Source organism: Chenopodium quinoa, unplaced genomic scaffold (genome assembly GCF_001683475.1).
Source record: "Chenopodium quinoa cultivar QQ74 unplaced genomic scaffold, ASM168347v1, whole genome shotgun sequence".
In the NCBI taxonomy this organism is placed as follows: Eukaryota; Viridiplantae; Streptophyta; class Magnoliopsida; order Caryophyllales; family Amaranthaceae; genus Chenopodium; species Chenopodium quinoa.
In genome coordinates this window covers 1,179,345-1,206,743 of record NW_018745024.1, presented here as the reverse complement: position 1 = coordinate 1,206,743, position 27,399 = coordinate 1,179,345, and the positions used below count along the sequence as shown (strand labels likewise).

Sequence of the window (27,399 nt, the reverse complement as noted above, 5' to 3'; positions counted from 1 at the left end):
GGAACACAAACATTTCCATGAGAGAAAATCTATTCTAAAAAGAAAAGAAAATGAAAGCAATAAAACACGGGTTACTTCCCGAGAAATGCTTGCTTAAGGTCCAAGCTTGACCGCTCTAGAAAATAATAATTCAACGCGCGCAAGAGCTTGTCAAATGCACTACTACACATTTCATAGGAGAGAAGGTAGGCAAACGACGCGAAGAGTACGTGCAACAAGGATAGTGCATGCAAATGAGGAGAGAGATTCCAAGAAAAGGAATAGGAAGAATTAAAAGAAAATTCAACAAAATATAAAGAAAAAGAAAAAGAAGAACAAGAAGAAAAAGAAGGCAAACTTTCCTCAAAATATTTTTGGGTGGCAACATCACCCTTTTCCTCAATTGGGGATAAATGAGCTTCATACAAATCATCATAGACAAAAGGGTCCCCAATAGGCTCATTGACAAAAGAAGGGAGGGAAATAGGATTTTAAGGGATATGGTTGAATCTTCTTGAAAAAGGGGTATGAGAAAAGAGAAAAGGGGCTATGGTCTCACAAATGAACTTTTTCTCACCACCATGCCTCAAATCACCAATAAGAGCATGGAAATCAATCATAGAGTCCTCATAAGAAGAACACTCATGATATCCATCTCCCTCAAACATCCAACCTCCAAGAGGAACAACATAATCCCCTCCATCACAACTATGAACAACAACTCCCTCAACAACTTTAAAGCCCAAGGTCTCAAAACCATGCATGAATGGATGCAAATTCAATTCAAACTTATCTCTCTCCCATGAAGCATCCTCAATGAACTCATTTAAAAGGCTTTGGGTTTTCTTTTGACTCTCAAAGAATGCATTGGACATAACCTCAAACGAGTCTAGATACTCATGAATAGAAGAATCACAATCATACACAAGAGACTCATCAAGATGGGAAGGAGGATTAGGATAATCAAATTCAACACTCTCTTAGTTTTCAACTCCTTTTCCATCACTAACATGCTCACCAAAAGGATCCTCACCCTCTCTTGGTTGTTCAAAATCATCATCATCATCCTCAACACACACATTGGATATGGATTTTTCACATACAAGCATCAAGGATGACAATTCATTTTCCAACTCTTCTTTTCTTTTCAATTCTTTATTAAAAAGATCCTCACCCTCTCTAATCATCTCCAATTGGCTCCTTAAAGTTTCCATCATTTGTCTCTCTAAAGGCCTAAGATTAGGATTCATCTCTAACTCCCTCAAATATTCATCAATTTGGCTATAGGGGACTAGAGACTCATCACAAGAGTTTGGAGAATGAAAAGACAAAGAGGGTTGATCAATAGTATAAGAAGAGTCACAATCAAGGGTAGGACCATGCACATTAAAATCATGAGCATTTTCGCTAAATAGGGGAGAGGGGAACAATTAAGCATATGAGATTTGTTATTAAGGGAATGAACTAAATCACAAGAAGACATGGCAAATAATGAAGAAAATTGAAACACGCCATTAGCATCCACTAGAGCATGCACTTCATCATCATGAACAAAAGGAGAAATAAAGTTGAAATCATGTGTTCTAGGTTCACTTAAGGGCTCATGTGACAAATCTTTGGAATTCATTCTAATATTAGAAGAATCAAGATATTGCACATCAATATTAGAATCATAAATACCCCTATTATAAACATCCCTAGCAAACCAAACATAAAAATCCCAAGCGTCATCAATTGACAATGCTCTAAATTCACCATTATGCATGCATTCAACTTCATCCATAGTTTTCTCATTCAAACCAAAATAACAAATTTCACCAGCCTCCTAAAGACTACAATAATTATAGTCCAAAAATCCCTCAAGTCTATTGAAATATTCACAAAAAGGCTCATTGTCAAATAGAGGAAACGAGAAATATGCCATTTTTATACAAAACAAACAAAAATCAAATAAAATAAAAGTATATACAAAGACTTAGACTCAAGAAATCAAAAATACTCAAACATAGACACCGTTCCCCAGCAACGGTGCCATTTTGACGAGGGGAAAACTAGGTCGTTATCTAATCTTCCCTCGGTCAAACTAAATTTATAAACACTTAACAAACCTAAATACGAGTATAGAGGCAAGTCAAGGGTCGAACCTAAAGGAACGTTAATGTTCAAGCACTTTCAATTATGCGCCTAAGATAGGTCGAAGAAGAAGGTAAGAGAGAATACTAACAACTAACAAAATAAGTAACCAAGGAAATAAAACACTAGGAACGAGGATCAACAAGTAATCATGTCAATTGCAACAACTTGGGAAGAGCATCCCAATCAAAGGTTGTGAGGACTAATGATAAGAGAAATCAATAGCAATCAAAGAGCTATCTCCTAATTGTTAATCTAGGGTTCACTATGAATAACAAACTAAGAGAATCACAATCAAAACCAATCGATAATTGCAATTCCTAAATCAATTGTTCATGTCATTAGCAATTACAATGCAATCTAGCATAATTCTCAAGGCCTAATTGAATTACACACATACAAACCTTCACTAATCACTTTAATCTCAGCAATCAATCAAAATAATTCCCAAATTAATCACAACTAATCAATCATACAAGTTTCACCCAATTCCTAGCCAAACAACTATTCAAGAATAATCATCTATCAACTAAAAACTATGGAAATCAAGAATCAACAAAATATCAAGAACAATTACACTAATCAAGCATCAAACATCAAAATTAAACCAAACAAACATGAAATTAAATAAATCATTAAGGAGAGATAGAGTTAAGAATGCTCGTTGATAATAGAGAAGATCTTGAACACAATTGTCACCCTTGTATCTTCAATCTCTCAATCACCATTGAAATCCTTCACTTTCTCTCTCTAAAATTACTCCTAATCTAGCCTAATCTAGAGAGAGAAGCTCTCAACCTAAGAGAGAAACTATTCTCAGACTCAAAATTATGTGAATGAATGATAATAAAAACCCCCCAAAACAATCTATAAATTAAACAAAAGGAGAAAAGAAACTTAAAATCGTAAAATACCCAGAAGCCCGCGCCCTCAAAGAAATCGGCCGCGCCCGCGCCCGCGGGGAGCTCGCGGAGAGTTACTGCCCAAAATCGGCGGAAATGAGTTGCGGTAGATTTGCATGGCCTACTTTGGAAGGCTGTAAATAACGATCTAAGAATTGTATGAAGGCGTGCAACCTATCATTGGAATTCTCTTCAAGTCTATTTTCCAACCCAACTTGAATCACCTCAATTCGATCTGTAGAACTTGAGATATGGCCGAAACAATGCACAAAGGTCCTTTTTGATACTTTGTAAGCCTTCATTTTCCTTTGTTTCTTGGATTGGCTTGACTTGCGTGCTTGGCTTCTCAACTTGGCTCCATTAAATTCCTTGAATGCACTTGAGCTCCCTCCTTGATGATTAAATCGCGGGACGCTCGACAAACCTATAAAACAAGTCAAACAAACGGTGAAGCGAGGGAAAAAGCCGAGAAATGAATAAAATAATAAGAAAACCACTAAAGACACGCATTTCTCTAAACTAACACACAAACACGCAAATCAAGAATTATTCCCTAAAAACACAACATAAACGACTAAAAACAAGCATAGAAATATAAAGAAAACATAGCCTAAAGGTGCCATAAATGGCACGGATCACTTGCCCGATCGGGCGCGCCACTTTTGGCCGACCTATTACTTTCTTTTCTTCCTCTTCTTTTCTCACTTTCTCCTTATTTCATCTTCTTCTTCATCACTTTCTCTCTCTAAAACCCCCATTTTCATACCTTCAATCTCTATTTCTTTTCAAGATCTTCTCTAATTCTTCCATCCAAACTCAATTTTTTTTACATATTCTTAATCCCTTCATCTTTCCTTTCGATCTACACTAAATTTCTACCACTTTCCCTGAAAATTTTCCAAAACCCTAAGAGAGAGAAAGCTTCAAATTCCACTATTTCTCACAAAAATGGCATCCAAAAGATCTAGAACTGTAAGGGGTGAAAGCTCAAGGCGACAACAACCACCATTGATTGACCCGGAGCTGCAAATTCCGGGATGGAGCGAGGTGGTGATAACCTCACAAGAACAACGGCAAAGGATGCTCAACCTCATCTCAAGGCAGGTAATTCCTACACTCTTTGTTCATCGTTCTACGCTTTCTAGATTAGGAATCGATAAACCAGTAGAAAAATTGTTTAAGGGTATTAGAATGAGTGGTTTATTTCAATTGCATTATGATACTTATGACTATTTAACTTCGGAATTTATTTCTAGTTTTAATGTGATAAAATCTAATGCTTTAATTACTCTTGTTCAATTCCGTTTGCTTAATAATGATGTGAGATTGACTTTGAAAGAATTCGGTAAATTATTTGAGTTAAAATCAGATAGGCCTATTGAACCATCCCAAGACAACATTGCCGTTGTCTGTCAATCCCTCACGGGGGATGCTAATCTAAACCTTCAACATGCAAGGGCACTTGGATACAACATCCCGTGCCAAAATTTTGGCAACGGTTTGTTGGCCTCACTATCTTTGGGAGGCATGAACCCGCCAATGTAAGGAGGGACGAACTAGAGTTGTTAGGGTCTTACATGATCCCTAGGAGTGACAAGCTAAACATACCTCATATGATAGCCCAACACTTTCAATGGGTGGCCAACGCGGCCGAGAGTGGTAGGTCTAGGGCCCCTATATATTTTGGCGGTTTAGTCACCCACATAGCGGTCAAGCACCTTAACTTTGTTCCTAATGACTTTAGGAAGGTAGTAGGCCCGACTCTTATGGACTTACCCTACTTAGGTAGCCTCAACTGGATCAATGTCATAGGGGGTGAAAATTCGTGGGTAATCCAAAGGGAGTCGGGTAGAAGGGACAATGCCTTTATGTTGCCTAACCCCGTTTTGACTAAGTTTGAGAAGGGTCAACCTTCTTACACCTTTGTTTTAGGTAACCAAGGTGAGGCTCAAGCGGCTCACCAAGCACCACCTTCACCACAACCTCAATTTCACCCTCAACCACCACCCCATCCCTACACTTATGACATCCCCACTTCTTCCACGAACTATAACATCGACCCAAACGCCCCTTATAACTTCTCGACTTTTAGGAGCCAACTAGATAGGATTGAGATGGGGCAAGGGAGAGTGGAGAGTATAGTGCGAAACTTGGATACGAGAGTAGGGTCTCTAGATAGGAGGGTGGGGCATGTGGAGAGAAACCTTGGGAGGGGTTTATACCCCATGTATGATGACTACGCACGTCGGGGGGCTATTCCCCCCGACTCACTTGTTCCCGATTGGTTTCAATATCCTCAAGGAGGATATTCGGACCCAAGTGCCTTTGGTACCTATGTGGACTACTCTTCGGTCCACGGTTATGGGACCGACGCTCCTTTTGGTGGGCTTGGGGGGGATGTAGACCCTAACTATTTTGCAGGTGGTTCGGGTTACGGAGCTGGTAGTTTGAGCCATGGAGGAGTCAGTTCTAGCCATGGAGGAGGCTATTCGAGGATGGATGAGGATGATCAGGACTAGCTATGCTGGGCTAGTTCCCAAGCCAATGAGGACATTGTGTGATTCTGGCTTGGGGGAGATTTTGGATTTGGTATCTTTCTTTTTCTCTATTCTTTTATTTTTGCTGTGTTTTCTTAGTTTAGATTTATTGCTTTTTAGGTTAGTTTATTTGCTTTATTATATATGAAAAAATACAAAAAATTGAAAAATAAAAAAATCCAAAAATACGTTCCAATGAATTATAAATCATGCTTCCCTTTGCCCCTTACTTGAGAAAATTTGTTTTGATTCTTGGTATATGATGATAAGTATTGTGGATTAGTTGATCATGATTTGAAGTTTGATTGCTTAGATGCCTTAACATGAGTCAATTTTGCCCAACTGCTTGTGAATATAGTGCTTGACTAGTTGATTTGGTTAGGAATGTGTGATAGTTCATGGCATGTTGTAGACACCTAAAAATGTCTCCCCAAAACCAAACCCGATGATGAACAACCCTTCACCGCCATTATTAGCCGGGTTGAGTATTTAATCTTGGGAGTGCTTAAATCCATATTCAAATCCATATTTTCAGTTCATAAAAAAACCCAACTTCTAGCCCGTTTCCCCAAACCATAACTTATTTCCTTCTTTTCGTGCCTTTAAACCCAAAATAATTCATTTCGTGTCCTTTAAAATCATTCATTTCGTGTCCTTTTTATAAAAACGTTTAATCCAGTTTATTTTGGTCCATAATCTGGGTCCAATGATTAAATAGTTGGATGGGGCTTGAAAATAGATTTCCAAAGATATATTATAATCCCAAATCCGAGTTATAACGAATAAGTTATATCCAAAATATTAAACCGAGCCCAAACCGAACCTAAGCCCACCTTACCTACGACCCAATGATCATGTGGAGCGTCCAAATGATTTAATCCCAATAATAAAACAATTAGGATTAATTAGAAGCTTCTATAAGTTTCTAAAAGATCTTAATTATCCTTTTTGAAAAGATACGATTAAATAGTTTGAAATTGAATAAAACTCCTTTTTTGAAAATCCTATTTATATCCGAATTGAAAGACGTTCAAAGATAGAAAGATATTATTTTCGTGTCTTATAGTTTTTCTCCAAATTTTATATGGTTGGATATCCCTTGAAATTATCTTTCCAATGATATATTATAATATCAATTCCGAGCTATAACGGAAAAGATATGAATTAAATAAAAAACTCTATCCAAAACTGACACCGTCTCACTATTTCAGACATATATTTTATTCTATAAAATATTTTAATCTGATTATAATTGGTTTAGAAAGTAGACTTCAATAGCTTTCCAACGATATCTTATTCGTCTTATTCCGATTTCTGGATCAAAGTATATGATAAAAACAAAAACTGCAAAAGTTGCTGTCTATCGCAAGAGTTTTATCCGATTCGAATTCTTATCTTTTCTTGATTCTTCGACCCTCTTTTTTCCCTATAAATAGAGGTCATATCTCCCCTTCTTCAATCATCAACAATATTGATCATCAAATAATTCTTTTCTCCCTCTTTAGCCTAAACACTAGCCTCCCTATTCTTTCATTCCTTCCCCTAAGCACTCCAAGGAGTCCATACTTTACCTGAAGTTCTATACTTAAACCAAAGCGTGAAAGGTATAAATAACTGAGGGTTTGGACCAAATCAAATCTATATTAATTTAATTTAATTTTCATTTGCTTTATATTTTTATTGAAGTTACTAATAGTTTATTCATGATGTAGCAATTTAAAGGAACGCGCAGAATGTGAGTAATTAATTGATTTAATTACTCTTATTTTATTTTAATATTGCTAGTATCATGATTAGGGATATTTTATATTTGATTTGACTAACGCTATTATTGTTAAATTGCTTCCAATATTAATGCTTATTTATTGATCACTATATTGCATGTTTAAAGGGAATATGTAATTGAAAATCACGCCTAATAAGATAATTTGGACAACCGCTTTAGGTTCCTTTTTAATCTTGTTGTTAATTCAAGTGGTCACGATATTTTAGAATTATATGTTGCATTAATATTCAACCAATTTAGCTTAATAATAGTTTGGAGCAAATTGAATCTTTGTTGGTATGCCTTTGAAATCGCAGGAATCACTTTTCACTATAAGAATCGAGTAGAGGCCAATACGGGCGAATGTGACTCCATGACTCACTTCGCACCATCATCCCCGATCCTCCTTTCGTGGTTCCGAACCATATGGAGTTAGTAATCTCATGGATTATGAATGGGGTGTAACCTTCACGGATCAATCGTTGTTGCCTTCGTTGTCCTTTATTCGTGGTTGCCTTTTATGATCTGTGAACGGTTTACAAGTTCCATAAAAACTTGTTGGCGGCTCCCTACTTTCCTTGTCCCTAATCGTATTATGTCAATTCCCACTTTCTATGAGTGCCAAGCATATTCACTACATGCTTTTACGTAGGCGCACTTCGAACGACGCCTACACATGTCAATGAATTTGAGTATTGATTTGCAACTATAAGTAATGTTTGTATGTCTCATTATTATGCACATTGAGGAGGACGAAGGCATTCATTCTTTTAGGTAGCCTTCAGATGATTGTAGATACATTTGTTCCCTTCTTGCTACCCATGTTGTTGCCTTGACTTTTTATTGTTTATTTAGCCATATTACAAGCCGATTTGCCCCATTGGTTACTGGTCCCAAGATTGGCTTGGGGGAGCTATTAGTGAGTGAGGTGAGGGAGTTTGTAGTGTGCTTATTATTTGCACAATTTGGGTGGGTTTTGAGAAGTTATTTTGTTTTTGATCATATTTATTTTTGATGAGTTTGAAATTTATATTTTCTTGGAAAAAATAAAGCATGTTGTTATGAAAAAAAATAGAGAAGTTCAAGAAAAAAGAAGTGAAAAAATAAGTGAACTTCAATAGAAAAAAAAAAAAGCAAAAAGAAAAAAAATTGTTCAATGTTCAAATGTTCTAGTTGGAGGTTGATTAAAAGGAAGGAAAATTTTGAGCTTCTATGAAAAATTTAAGTTGGAAAATATATAAAGTTTGTTTATTCACTCCAGTTCTTTATTATTATATCTTATGAGTGAAATTGTAAGAGTAGGGATTGTTTATATTGTTTGGAGTTGTGTTTGGTGGATTTTTGTTAGAGTTGGTTATGTAGGAGATGTTGATCATTATTTATTTTGATCATGGGTTTTACTAGGATTTGCTCCCTTAAGCATAGCTTTTCTCTCACTTGTTCCGAAATGATTCCTACCCCTTACCCTAGCCTTGCATTACAAGCTTTAAAGACCTTCCGACCTTTATGCATAAGAGTTGTACGAATGTGAAAGTGTTGTTTATCAATGCAAGTTATGATTTGACATATTTCGAGTCGACTAGTAGGTTAAGCGTATATCTTTTTATACATACGAGAGTGTGAGTTGGGAGGGCATTGTTCACATAAAGGGGTTGGTTGGAGAGCGATCAAGTACATCTTTTACTCGCCACATAAATGAGAGTTGAGTATGTGAGCACTAGTCTTGAATTCTATATGCTCTTGTGGTTTTCTCTATTTGACAATTGTTAGGGAGGAAGGGTAATTCGATGGATTTGATTGATTGACTTTGAAGCATGTTTATTGGATTTACCTTGAACTGTTTGTGCTTGATTTTTACTTTTTGGGGTGAAGCATATTTATTTATTCATTGATGAGATCTTTGCTTAGGGACAAGCAAAGGTTTGGCTTGGGGGAGTTTGATATGTCTATTTTATATAGTGTTTACCCCCGTCCCTTGGTCATAATCGGTAGTGTTTTTGGCTTTTTAGAGCCACTTTTAATACTAATTAGTGTTTTCTAGTGTTTTTGTAATTTTGGATGAGTTGTAGGAAATTGCACTTTTGGAGCATTTTCCCGGGTTTTCATGGATCAACTACGAAAATTAGAGGAGCACGACCATCTTTGAAGCCCAAGGCCGGTTAGAGTCATCAACCCGGTGATTAAGCTAAGGTCTCGGTAATCAGGATACCGAGGTATTTGGACCGAATGATCAAGACCCTAAGTGGATATCCGGATTGGGCCGAAGAAATAAGCCCAATCGAAGCTCCAAGCCTCGAGGTGAATCAAGGGCCCGATTGGGCAAGCTTAGCTCAATCGGGCGTGCCGCGAGAGTGTGCTGGTGAGTGGCCAAAGGCGCGCCCGATCGGGTGAGCTGCTAGCTTGATCGGGCGCGGATGTTTAGAAGAGTACACGGAGAAAAAGGCGCGCCCAATCGGGCGGCCTTTAGCCCAATCGGGCGCGTGTTATTTTAAGGAGTTAATTTTCAGCGATTAAGTTTGTTTTAGTTTAGGATTCTTGCTTAGTATAAATACTTTTCCATTAAGCAAGTTTAGTACCTTCTTTTACTCTTTCTTAGATTTTCTCTCTACTTACCTTTTAGATTAGTTTCTCTCTCTCTCTTATACTTTGTTCTTAACTCTATTCTTAATTCCAGATTTCTTTGGTAACGATTTCTCTTCTCTTAATTTTAGTTATTTATTTTATTCCTTTGATCATGTCTTGTTTTAATTCTATGATTAGTTTAGTTTTTATTATGTGTGAGTAGTTTTATTTCTAGGGTTTTTGGGGATCCATAAATAATATTAAGGGGTAATTTATTGTTGTTAATTGTCAATGCTAGATTAATTTCCTATTGATTGATTTAATGCTCTGTGACTAGATTTGCGCAGATCTTTTATGCATGAGTTTAACAATATTGATTCGAGATTCGACAGATGAGAATTAATGTTTAGGTCTAGTTTCAATAGGCAGGTTAATTTATAAATGGTTAAGTCGAGATTTGAGAGATGAGATTTAATACCGGTAGATTAATTGTGTGATTGTAATACGTAGCGAATGCCCTTTATGATCTGATTAATGTATGCGTTGATGATCGATTATTATGCTTTACCCTGGAATATTATTTATTGGTGAACCTATGCCCTAGGCCTTTTATTCCTAGTTTTCTCCTTATTCTTAATCTTTGTAGTTTAGTTTCCTTTGATTATTATATTTTGGTTACTTTATAATCTAGATTATATTAATTAATTAGGAATAGAAAGACTTGTTTCTCTGTGGATTCTACCCTACTTCCCTATCTACATTTGTTAGAGGATTTAGGAATTACTTTTGATTAAGGGGATACGACTTTACCCTGTCAAGTGGTCGGCAAGTAAAAGGCAGCGACGAACGGTGAATCGACGGTGAAGGTATTGATAGGACGGTGGGGAACAGGGTACCTTTTTATTTATTTATTCTGGAATCATCAATTGCCGGTCAAAATCGATGGAAGTGGCCAGTAACCGGCGTCCAAAACCGGTTACCCTGCAGGTTAACCACGGTTACCGGTGCCAAAGCTAGTCAACTGGCACGGTAAGCGGTTTTAAACGTTGATTACCGTGTCGGTTGATCGGTTTTGAGCGCCGATTATACTGTTTGGTCGCCGAATTTTTAAAAACACCACTTTCCTGCAAACAAGAAAGGTGATCGATGGATGTTGACTACCTTTGTTGGCAACTTAAAAATTCGGTACTTGGTGGTTGTGGGCGTTGATGGTGGGTGTTGGTGGTGGTCGTGGACTCGTGGTTGTGTGGGAAGTGGCGGTGGTGAGGGTTGTGGCAGTAGTGGTTGCTTTAATTTTGTTGTGGTTGATGGTTGAGTTTTGAGTCTTGAATCTTGATGGACTTAGGAGAGAGAAAGCCAAATGGGGATCAATAAGGGTAATTTTGTCCTTTCATCACGTTTGTTGGTGGTTTGATAAAAAAACATTGGCGTTATTTAGCAATTCACATTTGAAATTTTCATCCCTAAAATGAGTTGAAACAATGTGAATAGAACTGAATATGTTTTGAACTTATCTTCTAAAAATGTAAACTATATCTACCTTACTAGTAATAATATGAACTTATAATATATATATATCTTATCTGAACTTACTTGAGCTTATTAACTCGAATTTAGACTTCTCTGAAATTGTTTCTCTTACAATATATGAAGAAATTGATAATGATTAAACGTGAACGTCATTACATAAACTATTAACAAACCCACCCAAAAAATATAACTAAACCCGATATGACCCGACCTGATATATATTAACCTTAAACTAGATTAATCCAATATTTGATACTCGAACCCGAACATGACCTGACTTGAAAAAGACCCGTATTGATTATTATAACCCACAAATTATTAAATTTTCGACTTGAACCAGAGAATGACAAGACTTGGAAAGGACCAATTTGATTATAACCCAAATTATCGACTTGAATCAAACCCAAACATGACCCGACTTGGAAACGATCAGACCTGATTATAACACGCAAATTATTGACTTACCGACTTGAACCCGAGAATGACTCGATCTGATTATAAGCCGCAAATTATAAACTTGAACTGAACCCGATGTAACCGAGAATGACCTGACTTGGAAATGACCCGACCTGATTATCATTTGGCAATTATTGACTTGAACGGAACCCGACTCGAACTTGAGAATGACCCGACCTGATTATAACTCGCAAATAATTAACTTGGACCAAACCCGACTTGAACCCGAGAACGACCCAAACTCGTTTTAACCCGTGAAAACCCAAATGTAACCCGACCTATTATTCACCCGGCCCAAATGTAAACGGTAATAATAGGGAATCACAATTCCCAATTACACGGTTAAAGGCTTAAATCAATTATACAATTACATGTATATCTTATAATAGATTATTTTTAATACTCAACCTATTACACTATTTTTTTCTTAGTATTCTAGTACTAGCTAGGGGCCAGACCTATGACGGCCCACCCTAATGGTCTGCCATTATATTACATATTCTTGGGTCTCAAACCAACATTTTAAGCTTTTGATTGAGAAGATTTTCTAACAGTCATAGTCTCTCAATTTTTTCTTAATATATTGTAAAGTCATTATATATATATATATATATATATATAAAATTTTAAACATCTTATAACTTTTGAAATTTATATATTGTATTTAGTTATTGACATTTTAACTAAGTTTTTTAAAATTTTTATCTAGCTTATTAGAAATATAAGTTTTTAATTATTTTCATTTATTTATTTTATTTTTAGCGTATTGAGTGAGTGAACTCATTGTGAGTCTGTGAAACACACTCGCGTTAGGGTCTGTTTACATTTACTTAAGTTCTCTTCAGTTCAATTCAGCTTCAATCAGTTCAGTTTAGTTCAGTTCAACTCCTAATTTCCCTCTCTCATAAAATATTCATTTCAGCTCAGTTCAGTTCAGCTTCAATTAGTTCATTTCAGTTCAGCTCCAATCAATTCAGTTCAGTTCAATTCAGCTCAGTTCAGTAAATGTGAACAAACCCTTAGTCACTTAATACTTTATTTTTCATTTATTAGTTTTTTTAAAAAAAAAAAAATTCAAACTTAATACTTTAAAAAATATATATAGAGAGAGTGGTAATATTATTGTTTAGTCCTCAATCCCTTGTACTAGTATAAATGTTATAAAATTGATTGTACTCCCTCCGTGTTTTAATAATTGTTACACTTTCTTTTTTAGTAAAAAAAAAACATTTAAATATTATATCTCTCTCCTCTCATGATCCCCACCTAAACCAACTACAAGTTTTTTTAATTATATATTTTCTCTCACATTCATTACTTTTCAATAAACTATTAAGAGGCGTGATGGGTCGCTACCAGGTATGGTCCATACCAAGGGGTGAAAACAATATAAAATCAACAATAACAGTATAAAAACAACAAATAACAGTATAATATAAAGATTCGCTCTTTCCTCTTTCCCTCTTTCTCCATCGAAAAACTCGCTAGAGTTATAACAGTATAAACTATAAAATAACAGTATATTTATCAATAATAACTATATATTTATCAATAAGAACAGTATAAATCGAAACTAAAAAAAAAAAAAAAAGAATTTGGTATGGACCATACCAAGTATGAGCCTATACTTACTCAAACTATTAACCCCACTATCCTTTTTTTTTTTTATATAATTTTTTAATCTCCAATGACCCCTCTTATCTCTTATTTTATTTAAGTCAATTAAATTGCCTAAAACTATGTGGCGGTCAAAGTTTAATATTGATTAAAACACAAGGGAGTAGTAAAGTAGTTTCACAATAATCTTAACCGTTTGACTGTAACATGTGTTAATATACAGGTTGAACCATTAATAATTAAAATTATATATTAATAAAATATTTGTACAATATATTCGATGAACAAAAAATCAAAGGAAATCAAACAAAAAGCTTAACTTTAGTTTAATTATTATTATTTTTTTTAACTGAACTTTAGTTTACTTGTTTTCCAACTCCAATTGTTAGCTTAGCTAATAATAAAAGTGATAAGCAATAATAGTGGCCCACTAAAATGTGGAACACATTTATAACAATTTCTTAGTAAAGACTTGAGAAGTTGAGAGTATTCCTACATATACTAAAAGGTTAGTTAGACTCTCTTTGTAAATTACACTTGTAATTTCACACCCTGTTTCCCACATTATTTCAGCAAACCAAAAAACATTTACTAGTCATTCAATAATCCCACTAAATAAATTGACCCTTTTCTTGGCCCCTCCAAATTTCTTTATATAAACTCCCTTATTTCCTTCATTATGCATGTAATAATATTTACACTCATCCAAAATTACTCTCTCCCTTTTTTTTTCTCTCTTTCTTTCTTTCTTTCTTTCTTTCTAATTTTAGAATAGAAATAAAAATGGAGAAATTAAACAAATGTGATGCTAATTATGCAGCTCTTACACCAATTACCTTCTTGCAAAGAGCTGCAATGTGTTATGCTGATCGAGCTTCGATTATCTATGGCGAAGCTCGCTTCACATGGAGGGAGACTTATGATCGTTGTCGTCGTCTCGCCTCGTCTCTGAAGTCCCTTGGTATATCCAAGAATGATGTGGTTAGTTACTTTCATTTTCTTATTAGTTTCACCTCCAATTTTTATTGATTGGTATTACAGATATTATTATTACCTGAGATTTTACAGAATGTATCAGGTACCCTTGTGATTTTAAAAACACATCATGTACTAATAAGGTTCACGAACAACTATCTTTAATGACTAATGGACATGAACAACTATTTTAAATGACTAACCGTTAACAACGTTGTTAACTAGTTCCGTGACTCTAATCAACCAAATATCAAATTTACCACCTCTGTTACATATCTGCAATTTTTGAAATTTTCATCCCTCATAATTAATATCAAAAAGTTACACATAATTTATAATAATTAATATCAAAAAGTTGTACATAATTTGTACCAGAGGTAGTATGTTAAGTTTAATTGAAATGGTATGAATAAATAAATCAACTGTCAGTAGGGTTAGTTGAGCTCAAGTCTTAAGTCATTAATATTAGTCTCAGATATTTTTACCAATGTAAAGTGATGCGTTTTTGAAATGTACATCTTGCATTCCTTAATACCCCAGGTATTGACTCAGATATTTTTGTAACTTTTTTTTGATGTACTGCTACTATAAGTGGTCCATTTCATAATAAATAACTTACTATAGTCATTTGAAGGGTTATTAGATGTGCGAGTTGTAACTTTTGTACAGCTAGTTTTTGACTAGGGAAATGCATGAGCCTACAAAAATATATGGTTGCATTTATGAAGGTCTGACTATATTACAAAACTTGGTACCTATGAATGAATGAAGTACTCCGTAATATTTTTTGTTGCTGTAAACAGAGATGTGTGATGACTGTGACGTTGACATTATCCCTAAATCTTTAACCCACTAATCTAATAATAAGGGGGGAAAAATATTCTAAAGAAGTTGAAGTAACAATTTGGGTAAGAAATAGCTCAAGTGGTTAGAACTTCCCTCTCAATTTCAGAAGATTCTGTGATCGATTTGCTCTCGTGGCTATCTAAACACCAAAAAAGTATTATTTCTCTGTTTTAATAAGTGTTATATTTTGACCGCCACATAATTTTAGGCAATTTAATTGAATTAAATAAAATAGAGGTAAGTGGGTTAGTTGGAGTATTAAAAAAATATATATAAAAAAAAAAGAAAGATAATGAAATTAATAGTTTATTGAAAGTAATGAATGTGAGAGGAAAATATATAGTAATAAAAAAAGTAGTAGTGGTTTAAGTGGGGATCATGAGAGGAGAGATATAATATTTAAATGTAGTTTATTTGCCAAAAAATAAAGTGTAATACTTGATTAGGGGATTGTGCTCCCACCAATCGGAATGCGCCACGTGGGCCAATCAGGTCCTGCCAAGTGTTCCCCAGTTGGACCTCTCAGGGCTTGCCACGTGGCACACGCTTATTCGTCCGCCTTGGACCTATTATGTCATGACACGTGGCATACTCCATGCCTAATGGAGAAGTCGGCCACCCAGGCCCAACTTCCGAGGGAAGCCCAATCAGCCCAAGGTTAACCTAAACCTAGATTGGCACGTTTTCCGAGGTTATAAATACCTCCCTTAATCCTCATTAAGGGAGATTACGCAGATTACACACATTAAACTCTCTCACCTAGAGAGACCCAATCACTTTAATTTCCGCATTAATTACTCCTTAATCAAGTACTAACTTGACCGTCGGAGGCGGATCTCCAATCATCCGGAGCATCCGTTTGTTTTGCAGGTACAGGCGTCCGGTTCCATTTTCGGAATTGTAACTCTCCCGCAGGACATCAGAAAACCCCGAAACATTTTGGCGCCGTCTGTGGGGAGAGTACTTCTGAGATGGCATCCACCTTTGTACCGGCTCCTGAAGAGAGACGTCCCCTGGACGACCCTCTAGTTCAGTCGGACCACGATACTGAGAATGAATTTTAAGTTGAAGCTCACACAGCTTCAGACGGGACCCTAAGGGCCCGACGTACCCGTCATACCGAAAGGAGGGAACGGGAACATCTTCAAACTGGAAGCGAGCCAGCAGGCGCACCGCCTGTTCGGCAGCAGCCGACTGATGGGTCTGCTCCCATCACAAGGAACGAACTCATGACCTTCATGAGGGACTTCAAGGGAGAAATTCAAGAGTTGATCAACAAGAAGCCGCCTGCTCAGGACAAGGAGCAGTCGGCTAAGAAACCCTCCACTTCACGGAAGAGGAAGCCAGTTCAAGGGCGAGAGGCGACCCCTCATCCTAAATCTAGGAAGTGGGAGCCACCTGCCCTTGATTTCACAAAATACCGTTTTCCTACTCCAGGAAATAGGAAACCTATTCGTCATATTCAGGCGGACGGGTCGAGGAAAACATACACAGACGCTCGGCTACTGCTAGAACAGAAGAAGAGTGACCGATTGTCAGAGTCGGCCTCTACTTCAAACTTCCAAGACAGTCTGCGAAATACCTCGATGAGGCATACTCAGTCGTATCATGAGAGTCAGTCAGGCGGCACCTCCCGTCAGTCCGGCTTTCATAGCGACCAGGCGGTACCAAACTTACCGTTTGTACCGCAACAACAATATTTTTTACAGCCACCTCCGTTTGGTGGACATGCAGCAAAAAATGTTCAACCTATGGACTGGCAGCTACGGTTGCTTAGACTTGGTGAACAGCCGTCGGCCTTCTCCAAGGAAATTACTGAAGCCGCTCAGCCGGCCAAAGTGAAAAATGTATTAGTAGGCGCCTATGACGGCACTACTAACCCAGAAGACCATCTGATGGCATTCACCAACCTGATGTACCTTCAAGGGTTGGATGATCCCACTTGGTGCAAGTGTTTCCCAGCGACTCTCAAAGGAATCGCACAACAATGGTTCGGCAACCTGCCGACTGGTTGTGTAAATAACTTCAAGACGCTTGCTTACTTATTCACCTCCAACTTCGCCATGAACATCCCTGCGAAGAAGACGACCCTTGATTTAGGAACAATTCAGCAGGGCGAGAAGGAGGGGCTTCGTTCTTACATCAGGCGGTTTAACCTGATGAGAATACAGATTCAAGGGTTACCGGATGAAGTAGCCTATACTGACTTTTTCAGAGGTCTCAAAGACGGGTCGACCTTCAAATTTGATTTGGTCCGAAAGAGGGTGGCGACTCTTCAAGAGGCCTTGATTGAAGCGGAAGCCTATATACAGGCGACTGATCTTTGTAGTACGGTAAAATAGTCAGACGGGAAAAGGTCCGACAAAAGAGAAGGACGACAGAAGCAGTCGTCAAACAAAGACGAGAAGAGAAAAGAGGTCTGGGCAACTGATTCCTCTAAACAGCTGTCCCAGAAGAAGAAAAAAGAATTCAAACCATACTCCCCAAAGTATGTGTTTAACAAGGATAGCCAATTTATCCTAAAGGAAATCAAGGGACGGATCTCAATTGAGAAGCAGGTCCCCATGAAGGGTTCTGCAAACAATCGGAACCAAGAAAAATTCTGTGATTATCATGAAGATGTTGGTCATCACACCAATGAATGCATCAGTCTCATGCGGTATCTGGACCGCCTGGCTGAGCAAGGTGATCTTGACACTTATGTCAAGAAATCTACGAGGAACACTTCCTCGAAAAAGCAGTCGACCAAAAAGAATCAACAGGCTGACAGCTCCGATACAGATGATGCAGTCGTCTACACCATTGCAGGCGGCTTCTCAGGAGGCGGCCCCACTATTAGGGGCAACAAAGACAATATCAGACGGTTAGATGTAAATTCCGTTCACCAAGAACGGCCCTCCAAATATTCATTTCCTGAGATTATCATCACTGAAGAAGATCTAGGAGGGGTAAGAGGGCCGCATGACGACCCTATCGTTATTGAATGTAAAGTGGCCAACCAGAGAGTTGGCCGAATCCTCATAGATACCGGAAGCTCCTCAGATCTCATCAGTAGAAAATGTCTGTCGAAACTAAAATATCAGACTGATTGCATACATCCGGCATCCCACCCTTTAGTAGGGTTTGGAGGAGGAGTCGTCCACCCAGTGGGACGAGTGGATTTACCCATCCGCCTGGGTGAAAAAGGGGAAGGACGACACATGGTAGTCCGGTTCCTGGTAGTAGAAGAACTCTCGGCCTACAACATGATTCTGGGACGACCAACCCTGAATAATTCCAAGGTTGTTATAATCCCATCTCTTATGTTGCTCAAGTTTGAGAGGGATAATGGAACAGTCGGGTCCCTAAGGGGAGATCAGAGGATGGCCCGAGCGTGCTATCTCTCGGATGTCAAGCCCACTGTTATGGCCACTGGGTCGAGTGGTGGAAAAATAGACCTTGACAATGTCAAGGAGAGTGCGCCTGTTCAAGAAGCAGGCGGCAAGAAGAGAAAGGCATCCCAGACGGGGGCCGCAAGAAAAGACAGAAAATAGAAATCATTGGCAGAGGAGCGGTCAGATGAATTCCGCCCTCAGCCAGCTGGTGAGCATACGGATCTGATCTTAGATGACTCGCGTCCTGACAGAACAATCAAGGTTGGGACGACTGCTCTAAGGCACCTGGGTGACGACTTGCACAAACTATTGAAAGAATACAAGGACATCTTTGCATTCGAAGTCCATGAAATGCCAGGCATTAGTCCTGATCTGGCGGTACATAATTTGGCCGTGGATTCGAAAAAGAAGCCGGTACGGCAGAAGAAGCGGAACCATGGCGAAGAAAGAAGTCAGGCGGCAGCCGCCGAAGTTAAAAAATTACTTGATGCAGGGTTCATTCGGCAATGTTACTTCCCAGACTGGGTTGCAAATGTGGTGCTTGTTAAAAAGCCGAATGGCACCTGGCGAATGTGTGTAGACTACACAGACTTAAAAAAGGCGTGCCCCAAAGACAGTTACCCTCTGCCTAAAATTGATAACCTGGTCGACTCAACAGCCGGCCATGCTTTGATGAGCTTTTTGGACGCCTACTCTGGTTTCCATCAAATTCCTTTATGGGAGAAAGATCAGGAGATGACGGCCTTCGTCACTGATCAGGGGTTATACTGTTACACGGTCATGCCGTTTGATCTTAAGAATGCCCCGGCCACTTTCCAGCGAATGATAAACACTGTGTTCTTTGATCAGATTGGGAGAAATGTCGAGGCATATATTGATGATATGATTGTCAAGTCTAAACTTCAGAAAGATCATCTATCGGACCTCCGAGAAACTTTCGCCACACTCAGGCGGCACCATGTCATGCTCAATCCCAAGAAATGTGTCTTTGGAGTTGATTCTGGGAAATTTCTCGGATTCCTTATCAATAAGAGAGGAATAGAGGCAAACCCTGAGAAGGTGCAGGCGATCATCGACATGCAGTCGCCTCGTACCATCCGAGAGGTTTAGAAGTTAACAGGTTGTCTGGCGGCCTTGGGAAGATTTCTAAGCCGATCAGGCGACAAATGCCTATACTTTTTCCAGGCAATTAAGAAAAAGGCAGGGTTTGAATGGGGGCCGGATGCTGAGGCGGCCTTCCAGAAATTGAAAGTTCACTTGCATTCCTTGCCGAGGCTGGTCAGCCCTTTGCCCAAAGAAGTACTCTACATGTACCTGGCCGTCTCTAATCATGCGTTAAGCGCTGTTCTCCTTGCTGAAAGAGACGGCTGTCAGCTCCCGGTCTACTTTGTCAGTCATGTACTGAAAAATGCCGAGTTGAGGTATCCCTTAGTGGAGAAATTTGGTTTTCCACTCTTCATGGCTGTTAAAAAATTGAAGCCCTACTTTTTGGCACATGCAGTCGTCGTGTATACAGACCAACCTATCAAGCGGCCACTGACCATCATGGAGTCGTCAGGCCGAATGATCAAATGGGCCATAGAAATACAGAGCCTCGAAGTTACCTTCGAGCCTAGAAAAGCAGTGAAGGGGCAAGCCTTTGCTGACTTTATTGTTGAGATGACTCGTCCTCCTGACTCTCAAGTTCCAGACCAAGTCTGGAAAGTATATGTGGACGGAAGCTCTACTTCAAATGGTTGTGGAGCAGGCGTCATATGTCAGTCGCCAGAGGGCGACAGGTACGAGTATGCTCTACGCTTCAGTTTTCAGGCCTCAAACAAAGAGGCAGAATATGAAGCTTTACTAGCCGGAATCCGCATGTGCAAGGCGGCAGGGGCAAGAAAAATAGACGCCTGTTCCGATTCACAATTGATAGTGAGTCAGTACAATGGCGAATACGAAGCAACCCATCTGACCATGATCAAGTATTTACAGTCGGCTCCCTTGAGGATTTCCATTTGACCCAAGTGCCGAGATCAGAAAACAACCAGGCGGATGCACTTTCAAAATTAGCATCATTCGCCTCCTGTGATACTCCTCGAACTGGTTTTTGGGAAGTAATGGAGAAGAGAAGCATCGAGGAAGACCCTATTGGAATCCTAGACAGAAGCTTAACCTGGATGGATCCAATCAGGGCATATCTGACAAATGGTACCCTGCCGGATGATCATCAACAGGCGGCAGCACTGAAAAAACGAGCAACCAGTTTTGAAATAATAAAGGGAGAACTTCACAAAAGGGGGTACCTTCAACCCTTCTTAAAGTGTGTTACTCCAGAAAAGGGACGAGAGATACTAGACGATCTTCACTCTGGTTACTGTGCTTCCCATATAGGCGGTAGGACGCTTGCTCAACGAGCAAGACGGCAGGGCTACTTTTGGCCTACTTTAGAAGCAGATGCAATGGAGATGGTGAAAAAATGTGACAAGTGCCAAAGGTTTGGCAAGCTAATTCACCGTCCGGCTACTGACCTCACTACCATTCATAGCCCACTACCGTTTGCTAAGTGGGGCATGAATATTCTGGGTCCATATACGCCTGCTACAGGCGGAAGGAGGTACATACTTGTTTCCGTCGACTACTTCACTAAATGGGTAGAGGCGGAGGCTGTAAAGGGAATCAAGACGAAGGATGTAATTTCATTCATTTGGAAAAATGTCATCACTCGGTTCGGGGTTCCCATGTCTATGGTTTTTGATAATGGTCCCCAATTTGAGACGCCTGTTCTCAAAAGCTGGTTGGGTGACCAAGGAATTGCACACTACTTTGCATCTGTCGGCCGTCCACAAGCAAACGGCCAGGTAGAAGCCTTTAATAAAATTATCTCAGATAGTCTCAAGAAAAAGATTGAACGAGCAGGCGGCCTATGGGCGGATGAATTACCAGATGTTCTCTGGGCCATTAGGACGACTGAAAAAGGGGCGACTGGAGAAACTCCATTCCTCCTAACTTATGGTGCGGAAGTTGTTCTTCCAATAGAACATTACGAGCCGACTCTTCGAGTAATGCTATATGACAAAGAGGCAAACTGGGAAGCCATGCGCCTGGCATTAGACTCACTTCCTGAAAGGAGGGGCAATGATGTCTTGCGCCATGAAATTTACCGCCTGAGAATGACTAGATCATACAACAAAAAAGTACACAGGCGTCCACTCAAAGTGGGGGACTTTGTACTTAGAAAAATGGAAGTAGTTGGAAGGGCTAATGAGTCTGGCAAACTAACTCCCAACTGGGAAGGACCCTACCGAATCTGTGAAGAGGTCAGGGACGGTACCTACCGTCTGGAAACACCAGATGGCCAACCGTTGCCTCGAACTTGGAATGCAGATAATCTTAAGAAATATTTCTTTTGAATGATATAAATAGTCAAGGGCTACTTAATAAAAGTTTTCATACTTAATATTCAATTTTGTACTAAGAGGGGCACGCCTACTAACAAACAGTCGGCTACTCTCCATACTCAGTTTTCATTTTTACTTAAGAGGGGCATGCCTACTGACAAACAGTCGGCTACTCTCCATGTTTAATTTTTATTCTTACTTAAGAGGGGCAGGCCACCTATACATTTACAGTCGGCTACTCTCCATTGAGTGTTTTACTCTATCTTCAGAGGGGCATGCCGTCTGTACCTTTACAGTCGGCTACTCTCCATTGAGTATTTTACTCTATCTTCAGAGGGGCATGCCGCCTGTACCTTTACAGTCGGCTACTCTCCATTGAATATTTTACTCTATCACCATAGGGGCATGCCGTCTGGATATATAGTCGGCTACTCTCCATAGAAGAGGGCTGACTGGTTCCAAAGCACACAGCCACCCCCCTTATACTTAGCTAAAAATGATCAGGGCCTGGCCGACCCTGTGCCTAAACAGGCGGCTACCCTCCTCTTACTTAGCACCTACGTTCACCAAGAACTAACCAATTCCACAAGCCGAATGATCAGTCCAGGCGCCAAGCCAACTGATCCAATCTTTAAACTAATTCGACCTGTCCCAACATCATAGCAGGCGTCCGGCGGCATCCCTCCGGATGAAATTCGTCGCAGAGAGCAGCTCCCTTTTGGGTGGAACATTGCTCTATAAACTAATTACACGACACCTATACGACTGTCCCCAAGGCCAACCACGTAGCCGTTTTTGAGACAAGGATAACTCTATCACTAACCAAACCAGTGGTAGCAGTTGGTATCTAAGTCAGATGACCGCCTGTATTACTTGGGATAAACGCAGGGGGTACCTCTTGAGTTAATAGCTAACAAACATTGGCGAATCAAAAGGTTCAGCCGGCCTCCGCCGCCTGGTACCTTTACTACTCAAGCAGGAGTGAAGGCGACTGAGTAACACCAAAGTTAACTCATAGTCACTCTCTCAAACTTAGTATGGAGCCTAAAAGGTATGAGTCGTCCGCCTGTTTTTAGCAAACAGGGGCTCTCAACCACTACTCCTGCTAGGTTAACAACCTATGAGTTAAAAGCCAACAAACATTGGCGAATAAAGGGGAACAACCGGTACCCACCGCTTGATACCTCTACTACTCAGTTACTTGGCGACTAGGTAACAATCATGTTTACTTGGTCACTCCTTAAAAATTTAGTATGAAACTAAAAAGGTGTTCATACAGCACCTGTTCACACTAGATTAAATATGGCGGGAAACAGTCGGCCTAGACGGCCTAAAGTCTCTAGCCTAAAGCATGACAAGTAGGAAACAACTTTCCTACTTGGTTAATTTTACAAATGACAGGACCGCCTGCCTAAAGGTGATCCAGTCTTTAAAATGGTTCGAATACCGATTGGATAAATGGCCGACTGATCGTCTAGCCTGGAAACAGACAACCAGTCGTCCAGGGGCATAGGCGGCGTGACTAACTATCCGTACCTGTCTGCAACTATCGGCCATGTAAAACAGTCGGTATAGTGTACAATTGGATATCAGAATATTCAATACTTAAACAAATTTGAAGCAAAACAAAAATATTCATTAAAAAGAAGCCGGTCATTAAAGACCAGCAAAATATTCAGAGCCCCAGCCCCCTGGCCGGGTAAATACAAACAAACGGCACGCAGGCCGTGGAAAGAAGACATAAAGCTTAAGAAGGGGGCAGATCTTCAATATTAGTAGCTGTCGCCTGGTCAGCACTCTTCTTGGTGGACTAGGCTTCAGCTGCATCCTTCTTTGATGCATTACCCCCAAGCGGCACGAGCGCCACTACCGGCTGCTCCTCCTCCTCCAACGCCTCTTCCTCAGCAGCCGCCAGGATCTCTTGATTATATCTATCAGAACACTGGCGGTACGTTTTTTCCCATGAGGCAAAGTCGGCATTGGGGAAGAGGCGGCCCCAAGTCATGCGCTGGATTTGAGCAGAGTCTTCCATCATCTCCCGGACCAGCTCTTTCTTTTCTTGCTCGGCCTTTTCCGAGAGCTCCTGAGTAAGACTCTTCTCCTGGGTCACCAGGCGTTCCTTTACGCTCGCCAAGGATTTCTCCAAGGTTTTGTATGAGGACATCTTTTGGTGAAGAGGTCTCAGCTCGGCCTTGAGGTTGTTGATGGTCGCCTCCAGCTCGCTATTCCTCTTCTGGGCCGCCTCTAACTAAGCCCGGATAGCGGCGGTAGCCTGCGCCTGATAATAAAGAATATCAATGGTCAGAACTTCATTTTGGGCAATTTGAAACATTGCCTTATCACAGTCAGAGGCGGCCATAGCTTTTGCAGCCTTTACCTCTTTGTTCTTCCGGTCAAGCGGCTTGCGAAGGCCGTTCACTAGGAGTAGGGCCTAAGTAAAAAAGGGAACAAGCGTCAGTTTCCAAACAAAAAAGAAAATAGGCGTCCTGGAATTCAAATACTCAAAAATATGCTAAGTATACCTCAGCAAGGACCCCTGCAATCCCGTCTAGGTCAAGGGTGCCGACACCCCTGACCGCCTCCCTTTCAGCTGGAGGAACGGCCTTGATCATAGACTTGGCCACCTCGACCAAGTCAGGCTCCTGAGGGCCGGCTGCATCAAGCATAAACAAACGGATTAGACCTAGTAAAGAAGGGAGCAAGTCTAAAATTTACAAGGATAATTTCATACTTCTAGGTGGCCCAGCTGGAGTTTTAGAAGAAGTGGCCGGCTGTTTCTCAGCCGCCGCATGTTTCCTGGGAGAACCAGGAGAGCTCGCAACAGTCGTCCTCCGGGCCTTGGGGTCCGACTGTTGGGAAGAAGAAGCTCTTGGAGCGCCCGTCTAAAAAAGAAGAAAAGAGTCAGTATATGCATAAACACAACTCCAAAAAGAGGGTGAAAGGTTCGAAGCCCACCAAGGGTTCCCCCTTGTTGGGGGAGTCAGTTGAAGACTGTTGCATGATGGAGGCCCGCAACATGGCCGCCGCAGTCTTGGAGGCGGTAATTTTGCTCATGGCGTCCGCTGCAAAAACAAATAGCAAAGTTAATAAAAGTCATAACAAGAAATGCATGGAACAACAGAGTATTCGACAGGCCGGCTACCTCTTGAGCACCGACTGCTGAGGCCACAAGCGGCCAAAAAGTACTCGTCGTAGAGCCATTTGAAGCTCGGGACGCAGTGCAGGGGTACTTGCTCTCGTACCCCTGAAGTAGAGTTCACCTTCGACTCTACTTTGAAGAGTCCTTTATCTAGGATCTCTTTCTTAGCCTTGGGGGGAACAAGGCGGCATGCTGCGGCCGCCTGCAAGAAGGGGCGGATTCCTGTTCCACCTGTTGAAGCGCTTGTTCAACTCTGTGTCTGAACTCTCAATGATAAGGAAGGTGCTCTGCCAGTCCTTCCATTTGTTTGCTTTACCTTTCGTCATGAGGTAGCCCCTGTGGCTCGTCAATTGATACCAGCCGGTACCGCCTGCCTTAGGGGTCCGGCTGAGGTAGTTCATGTGGGTGAAAGCCTCGAAGTTCGGCTCCACCCAGTGCTGTTCGCACCCGGCCACATAGCCGAGTACGTTGACCCAGGAGTTCGGGGCTAACTGCCATAACCCCAACTCATACCCATCCAAGATCCGCTGAACAGCCGGATGTAGTGGGAAGCGCAGCCCAGCCTTGATGGCCGCCTCGTAGCAGCCAAAGCAGGCGCCATCATAACTGGTACCAGCCGGCCAGACGACTGTGTCTTCTGGATCCGGCACGAACACTAAAAAGTCGGGGCCCATTGTGTGGTTTGCGATAAAGCTCTCCACTTTCTCTTGCATGGCTGTGATCCGGCCCCGAGGTACCGTGCAGTAGTAGGGGGTATTTTGCTCTCGGTGAGAGGCGGATGGCTCCGCCCAATCGTCCCCCTTCTCAACTGCGTGAGAAAGCCTCGCCTCTTGTAGGCGACTGTTTTTCTCTTATGTGTCCAGAGAAGCATGGCCAGAAGAGCTAGACTCGGAATTGTCCTTTGACGAGTCCGAAGAGGACGACTCCTCCCCTCTCCCGGAGGGGCCCGCCTCCTCTCCTTTAAAAGGAGCAGGAGAGAATGTAGAATTGTCAACTGTAAAATGGGAAGGGGTCACTTTGACTCCTCCCTCAGAACTGCCGGCTTTCAAGCCGCTTTGTTTCACTTCCACATCTGGCGCCTGGTCAGATGTTTCACTAATCGGCACCCTGTGGAGGAGCCGTCTGAGTTTGAGATCCTGGCAGCCTTTTTTGTTCTGGCCATCATGCTCTGCATAGACACATATAAAGTCGGACTTTGTATAAAGGGCAAAGATGGGTCCAGAAAAGGGCAGGCGGCACTCCTAGTCCTAGATTCAGCCGTCCCCGGTGACCGGCTGATCACTAACCTAGGTCGTGTCGTGTGCTTCCGTGGTGCCATTTCAAAAAAGAATAAAGTAAAGAGAAAATTAAGAGTAAGAGAACCGACGGTTACCTGAACGAGTGACGATTGATGAAGTTCTGAAAATCCTTTGCAGTCGGCTAGTCAGAGCAGGCGGTAGGCAGAAAGGGTCCAAAATGTCAGAGCAAGTTCAGGGGTCCGAATGTTCTCTCACAAAGTTTTCAAGTGTGAAAATGACCGAAGTCAACACTCCTTTATATAGGCGAAGTGAGAAGGCGAAGGTCACTTCCAGAATTCAAAATTTTGGCGGGAGAATCTCTCGGCCTCTCGCCGAGTGACACCAGTAGCAGGCCGTCGCCTGTTACAGGGCGATACCTGTCACAGGTAACACGTGACCAGTCACGTGCCACCTGTGAGGGGCAAATGATTAGGGGATTTTGCTCCCACCAATCGGAATGCGCCACATGGGCCAATCAGGTCCTGCCAAGTGTTCCCCAGTTGGACCTCTCAGGGCTTGCCACGTGGCACACGCTTATTCGTCCGCCTTGGACCTATTATGTCATGACACGTGGCATACTCCATGCCTAATGGAGAAGTCGGCCACCCAGGCCCAAACTTCCGAGGGAAGCCCAATCAGCCCAAGGTTAACCTAAACCTAGATTGGCACGTTTTCCGAGGTTATAAATACCTCCCTTAATCCTCATTAAGGGAGATTACGCAGATTACACACATTAAACTCTCTCACCTAGAGAGACCCAATCACTTTAATTTCCGCATTAATTACTCCTTAATCAAGTACTAACTTGACCGTCGGAGGCGGATCTCCAATCATCCGGAGCATCCGTTTGTTTTGCAGGTACAGGCGTCCGGTTCCATTTTCGGAATTGTAACTCTCCCGCAGGACATCAGAAAACCCCGAAACAAT

General features: G+C 40.9%; 1 pseudogene; it reads left to right on the top strand.

Moving 5' to 3' along the window:
• Positions 1-14,020: 14,020 nt before the first annotated feature.
• LOC110708253 overlaps positions 14,021-27,399 on the top strand; it is a 44,820-nt pseudogene continuing 31,441 nt past the window's right edge.